This window comes from Drosophila obscura, unplaced genomic scaffold, assembly GCF_018151105.1.
Source record: "Drosophila obscura isolate BZ-5 IFL unplaced genomic scaffold, ASM1815110v1 contig_58, whole genome shotgun sequence".
Taxonomy (NCBI): Eukaryota; Metazoa; Arthropoda; class Insecta; order Diptera; family Drosophilidae; genus Drosophila; species Drosophila obscura.
This window is the reverse complement of record NW_024542848.1, coordinates 584,292-591,777: the sequence shown is the minus strand read 5'-3', so window position 1 is coordinate 591,777 and position 7,486 is coordinate 584,292.

Sequence of the window (7,486 nt, the reverse complement as noted above, 5' to 3'; positions counted from 1 at the left end):
CAATCTGATTCCGTCATGGGAGTCTATGGCCTCATTTTTGGAGACATTGGACATTGGAGACAGTGGATTTCGCTATTGCAACCTAAGCGCCGAGTAATCCAACTTTATCCGGATGCATGCTATGCAATGACCATGCCCACGAAATCCATTACTGCCCTAATTTTAAAGCAAATTGTTTTAAGGAAGCCAAGAGGCTATCCCTCTGTATAAACATTTTAGTAACCCTGAAACTACTGCAGTCGAAGGGCAATCAAAGTCACCCAATACTCCGTCGTTTACGCCGTCACATCCTTTCGCTGAACTCTCTACTTTACCGTCTTCGTCCACGTCTTCTCAGCACGCCACTGAACCCTCTACTGCAGCTTCTTCATCTACTAATCTTATTGCCCAGGATCTCAGCAATGAGGATGTGCAATTGCCCATGGCCATCGTCCTAGTCAAAAATCGTTCTGGGGCTTTCATTTCTTGCCAAGCACTGCAAGATTCCGGCTCTCAGCTGCACTTAATAACATCCCGTTTCGCGAATCAGCTTCATCTACGGAAGATAAAATCATCTACAACAGTTTCTGGAATAGGCGACTCCAGCCTCGTCAACGATGGAATGTCCGTCAAAATTAGCCTTTACTCTCGCTCGTCTCTGCTCGACTCCCATCACTGCTGTTATTGTCCCTAATATTACCCATCACCAGCCAAGCCACAGCATGAACATTTGCAGCTGGAAGCTTCCTGAAACCCTGCCACTCGCCGATCCAGGATTTCATACACCTCAGGGCATCGATCTGCTGATTGGTGCAAAACTGTTTATGGAGCTCTTATGTGTTGGGCAATTCAAGCTGCTACCAGGACTACCAATAGTTCAGAAAACTCGCTTGGGATGGGTCGTGTCTGGAGCTTGTGAAGGATTCAAAGACGTTTCGTTGATGGGTTCACGCACTACTGCCTTAAATGAAAGTCAAACTCTTGAGACTCCCCGAAATGTTCTCCTAGCCAAATTCTCCTAATAGCCAAATAAATACCTTAAACGACGCCTAATTAAAGCATCTACACACGAAAAAATAGAGAACACAGAATATAAGTTTTTTCGACTTTTCCTGAGTTTTTAAAGTCAAAATTTCGTAAAAAATAACGCACAAAAATCATAATTTTCAATGCTTTATATTTCCCAGACGGTAAGCTAAAATCAGAAAGTGTTTGGGCTTAACTTCTAGCTGTTTTAATTACCTTTTCAAAAACGCAAAGTTCTTTACAACCAGTCGTAAGTAAAAAAAAAAGCTAGACAAAAAATTACCTGAATTCAAAAATTCTTTAAAAAAATTTCTGTCAAAGAAAAAAAATCAAAGTTCCTTAAAAATTTTTAAAGTCCCATATCTATCAGAAAAAATTGGTTTGGATCCTTAAGGAAAACGAGAAAGAACGTGTGAGTCGCTTCTGCGGACGCGACTCTACTTATACCCGTACTCAGTCAGTATATACATTTTTGAGCTTATGATTTTTAAGAATTTTAGAAAAAAAAAAAATTTTACATTTTACATTTTTTTGCTACATATGATATCTACATCTACAAATACAATGTATATTCTACATCTAACATGTAGATTGTACATGTACCATTTATATTCTACATCTCCTCCGCTAGGGGTTGCTCGCGCACTGAACGCGGCAGAATGTGCGAGCGAGAAGGAAAATGAGATGCGTTGTCGTGGGCGGGAGGGGGAGGGGAAGCAACTGAAAATTAATTTCTTCATTCTGGCTATAATTATGATCTGATCTAGTTCATATTTGGCAATCTGGTAGATATGGGCATTCTCTACGATACTGCGTTTTTAGTTTTATCGTGTCTTTAAAATTGTGCCTGCCACAGATTTTCGTCTTTTGTGTGGGCGGAAGGGAGCGGGGCGAAATTCTGAAATACACTTGTAGCAGTGTGATATCACATAAGTCTGGAAACCAAATTTGGTTTCGCTAGCTCTTATAGTCTCTGAGATCCAGGCGCTCATCGAGACGGACAGACGGACGGACGGACGGACGGACGGACGGACAGACAGACATGGCTATAACGACTCGGCTATTGATGCTGATCAAGAATATATATACTTTATGGGGTCGGAAAATTTTCCTTCTCTGCGTTACACACATCCACTTTTACCACAAATCTAATATACCCCTTAACTCTTTTTTGAGTACGGGTATAAAAAGAGTTGTATTTTTTCGAGTAGTGTTATCAGTCGGCTTCCACGTACGATATGTAAAAAAAACCAATAAGCCCCTAGTTTAATAGTTTAAGAACGACATTTTCCTCTTCATACAGAGCTCATATAGAATAATTTGTCGAAGTGGGCGGTATCGTAATTCCACATATATATATAAAGAGAAGGATATAAAATAACTTTATGCTTACTCAAGCGAAAGCTGTCGGAGAGTGTTTAATTTGTTGTTGTCTGAAGCTGGAGGCGGGGTAGGAATGGGAAAATGAAAGTTTATAGAGGCCCAAACCGCTTAAGAGATTTACGAATATTTTGACTCCATATTCCTCACTTTAAGTGTGATTTTCAACGCCATATATTTTAAACTATATTTTTAATCAGGGATCACAAATAAGACTTATGAGGTAAAAAAAATCAAAGTCAAAAAAGTGTCCTAGCTGTATGAAAAAAATACAGGTAAGCTATCTCGTAACGAGATAAACTTTTATTACCAATTTTTATAATACAAATTAAAAATAAAACTTATTTTTGATTGAGTGAAAAATTGAGTGAAAATATCTTTTGACAAGGTCTCTATTGAAAAGAAATATATATAGTATATGATCTAAGGTTCAATACCTTTCGTTTGATATATAGTATGTTTGGTTACGCAGCCAAATATTACATCTATTAAGAATCGCGTCGGGAAAATGCGTATTTTAAGTAACAATTTGTAACGAATGTTTTTATTGAATTAAATGGGTCGCAAACGGGATTTAATTGTGGGTAGTTTTTAAAATTTTATTGAACCTGATAATTCCTCGTCGAGTAAGCCTTTCGAGTATAAACTCACTGGAAAATATTATACCAACTTGCAAAGGCATTTGCGGAAATGTCATGAAGAAGCCTATAAATCCGAAATAGATGAAGAAGTTGGCATAAAAATTCCAGAAAAGAAGAAAAAATTGTCTGTCATTTTCTCAACAAATGAAGTTAAAGAAGCTTTTGTGCAGCTAGTTATACATAAAAAAGTGCCATTTACTCTCTTAGACTTATATATCATATATGATCAATATATATCAACTGGCAAAAATTGTGCACTGCGTGCCTGCTACACAAGTATCAGTGGAAAGAGCATTTTCTTCCCTAAAATTGCTAATTTCGGACTTGCGGTGCAATTTATTGTCAAACTCGATCAAAACCTTAATCTTCCTTAAAATAAATAAATAGAAACATTAATTATATTATATTAATTAAATTTTCCTTTTTTATGTGTCTGTTGAGCCATCGATCTTTTTCACAGTTAGTTGATTGTAGAGTTAGTTTCAATCAGTGGTCGGCACGCACACATACACATGTTTCGTTTGTGTGGGTAGACAGCAGGAAAACGGAACATTGTTTTGCTTCCAACCACTGTAATACACGTGTACGTGGCAGCGCAGCAACAGAGCATTTTTTTATCCACAATAGATAGGTCCATGCTGAGCACTGTTTTAAATGAATGAATAGGTCAAGCGGGTTCGATAATATATATATAGTAATATATCCATAATGCCCTACACCCACATACGCATTAAGTATACGTTAAGCACTTGACATATTCATAACCACACCCACACCTATACACGTTATGCATATGCCCAGCACTCACCCTACACCCATCTATTCGCATCTATATGAAATAAGATAAACATATAAGAAGATACCCTAACACCTGCATAAACAACGCATGATTCGTCCATACCGAAATCAACAACAACAAATCAACATGCAACGCAAAACTCTGGAATGCAATAGAACGTCGCTGACCAATACGTTATCAGCTCGTTCCCACACTCCATCACATGACTAATTCAGAATCAGTCCCACACTCCAATAGAAGGGAAAACTCTTGTAAACAAGTGAGTTCTCAAGATGAAAGCTGACACCAATCACCAGCTGCGGCTGCCTGTTTCATCGAAGCCGACGAATCTCCCAAGCCTCCCACACATAGGCCAACGCATCGCTTATAAGCCGCTCTCACCAAACCAACCGAAGCTTCGACTCTCTCAGCCGAACCATCATCACTCAATTACGAAGACGAAATATCAGCCGAAAGCTTAAGGAGATAAGTTTTAAGCTTCCCAACAGAGTTATCGAGATCAATAACTCGAGAACAAGAAGACAGTTCCGTTTGAGACACCAAGAAGACAAAAACCGCAACGATTTAAATAAATCAACAACCAAATAATCCATTGAGTGAAACACACGTGAAGTGAACTAAAATCAATTACAAATCAAAATGGCATTACCACCAGCAACCCTTAGTGAAATTCACCTAAACCAAGCACTACTGTCAATTCGACAAGTGCCAGCATATGACGGATCAGCTGGAAAGCTGAGCACCTTCATCAAACGCGTTGAGTACATCCAAGAACTGTACCCGACGCAAGACGCCAGACAATCACGAATACTGTTTGGCGCCGTTGAGGTGTAGCTGACCGAGGAAGCACAACGACTATCACAAATGGTTCAACCCAACACCTGGCTGAATCTGAAGAATACTCTAATAGACGAGTTCAAGAACCACACACCATACAAAGAACTTCTGCGACAAATCTACTTCACAAAATTCAATGGGAGTCTTCGTAAATTTATAGAAGATCTAGAAATTAGAAATTAGAAAACAGTGCAGGCAACACTCTGATCTATCAAAATGCATTAAATAATACAATTAAAGACGTAATATCGCGTAAACTCCCAAATAGGACCTTTATGACCTTAGTTCGAAAAGATATGACAACCCTTGTTTAGAGTGAGGACGGCGCTGGCGGGGCAACAGCTCTGGGCCACACCACTGTTAAAAATCCAGCTACGCAAGCTGTTGCCCTCGCTCTCGCTCTCACGCCTATGAGCTTTTTTCCCCCCGGTGACGCGCTCTCGCGCGCATATTCACCACGCTTGCGCTCCCGCCCACGCTCACGCTCACGTTCCCGCTCTCGCGTCCGACAGCCCTCGGCAGCTTGAGCGCCACCGATCTCAATTCAATGCGCTTCTTCACCCACAAGCAAACGGTTTTGCACGCGAGACATATATATGTACATTACTTAAGCCAACGAATCAACCTAAAATATATACTGAAGAAACTTGGACCTGCCTCTTGTATTTATCTGTGGGAATTCATCTGTGGAACCCCGAAAGCCCCTTCGCTCAATCATTGGTCCTTCGAGCCGGATATACTTCGCCTTCCCCAACCATATCCAGCCTTCGAGCACGGCATCGCCTTCACCACCAGGATCCCAAGATAAGTACAATTTTCGTGTGCCACAAATCCCTTCCATTCGCGATTTGTGTTCCAAAATTCCGAAAAGTCCGAGTTCCGCGATATAAGTACATATATATATTCTTATATATGTACTTATTTCTCATTCTGTGCCATCCGTTATCCGTTTCTTCTTTTTTCGACACCGCAATATTATCGGCAATTCCGGTCGTTCTCCCTTCGTTCATCTCCAACTACCAGTGATACGGTAGTTCTTCAATTCCTTGTGTCTGTCCATTACTTGCGGACAAATTAAATAACTAAAAATTAATTAAAAAAGTGCATTCCGAGCATATGTATGTACGTACATTCCAGCCCATAAGAGCGGCGTACATACACACACATCTACATCCGTGTCTCTACAGGTGCATTCCAGCACGACCCACCCCAATAAAATATACTTTGGCACACTCCGAGTGCAACTACAATCACATCAAGTGATACCATACCTATAAACACATATATTCCCATAGTTGGCCGCAATATATTGCACAGCTATATGCATAACATACATAATTCCATACCATAAAAATACCACTCCCCGTAGAAAAATACCGCGCTCCATACACTACATACATACTCCGCGCAAGTGCCAATTTTAATATAAAATTCGCGATTCCGTACAATTCGTGCACTCTAGCCACTTTTCACGATCGCTACCCCAACTCCAACATCCTCCACTTTCCAAATAAATTACTCGCGACCAAGGCACGGCGCACTTATAGTAATTATTTGGCAATTTCCACTGCCAATTGGCAAATTGGTGTTTCGGTCCTTTGTTGTTGTTTTTTTTGTTCCGTGCATCAGAGGTGGCGCAATCCAAAAATATCGGTATCGTAACCGAGTCTTGCGTTCGACCGAAAATAAATTAATAAAAAATAAAAATACAATTTCCAAACAAACACACCGACACTACAAGAAATGGTTAGTTTTGCCTTTTTTTTGCAACCCGCGGACGGGGGCCCCCCGGGGGGGGGGGCCGGGGGCCGGACCACAGGGCGGGGGGGCCCGGCCCCCGGGGCCGCGCGCCCCCCGTGGTGGCACTAAGACTCCGTGCCACGGGGCGGCCGGGGGGCGGGCGGGGGGGGGGCGGCCCGGGCGGATCCTACGAAATAAATTAAACGATCCACGATTTCTTATTTAAACCGTTTCGTCCTCCTTTTCCCGATATTTTCTGTTTTCCTTCGGTATTTCTCCCGATAGTTTTCCAGCTCCCACTCCGCAGTCATATTCTTGACTGTAGCTTCCGGTAACGCTTACGGCGACTAGGTTTATCTGCACTTTGTCGATCCAAACCGACATCAAGAGCAAACTATCGCCCATTCCAATCAACTATCGAGGATATAAATGCCATTCCGTCCGCAGTCCATCCGCAAATAACCCAGTTCTGATCACGACTGCGTCAAAGAGGTAAACGGAGGAGCCCGCACTAACAATATTTGCAAACTATTGGCAAAATCAGTGTAACCGGTCCTCTCCTCGGCTCAGCGCAATATAAGTCACTCATTGTTTGAGAAATTTCACTTCACGGTGATCTCAAACAATCCGAGTCGACCCGACTATTGTTTTCCAACAAGCTCGAGGCCTTTTTCCTGACAGCCTTCCATAAGTGGGTTATATTTGTTTCCTGGCGTCTTTCTGTTGGAATTCCACTCAGATCAGTCTTCTGTCCCTCCAGGACTTCCAAATCCGATTTTCTGTGCGAGTGTGAGTTCGGAATATGCCAACAGGTCACAAGGACGGCAACCTCTTCCAACCGGCTACGCACCTCGTCCGCCTCCGGAACTACGCCTACTCTGTTTAGGCAACGCAAAGTTTCTACCGGGGAACTATTTTATATTATAGCAGCTCAGATGTCGTTGCGCCTATGTTTTGGGAGTATGCCTTATGCATCTCTTTCGTAGTTGTTTTGGGAGCTACAGCGATCGGCAAACGTCTACGGTCTGCTCGCCTCTTATACGGCGCTCTCGTACGCTATTTTCGCGTCGCAAGGTGCAGTTAG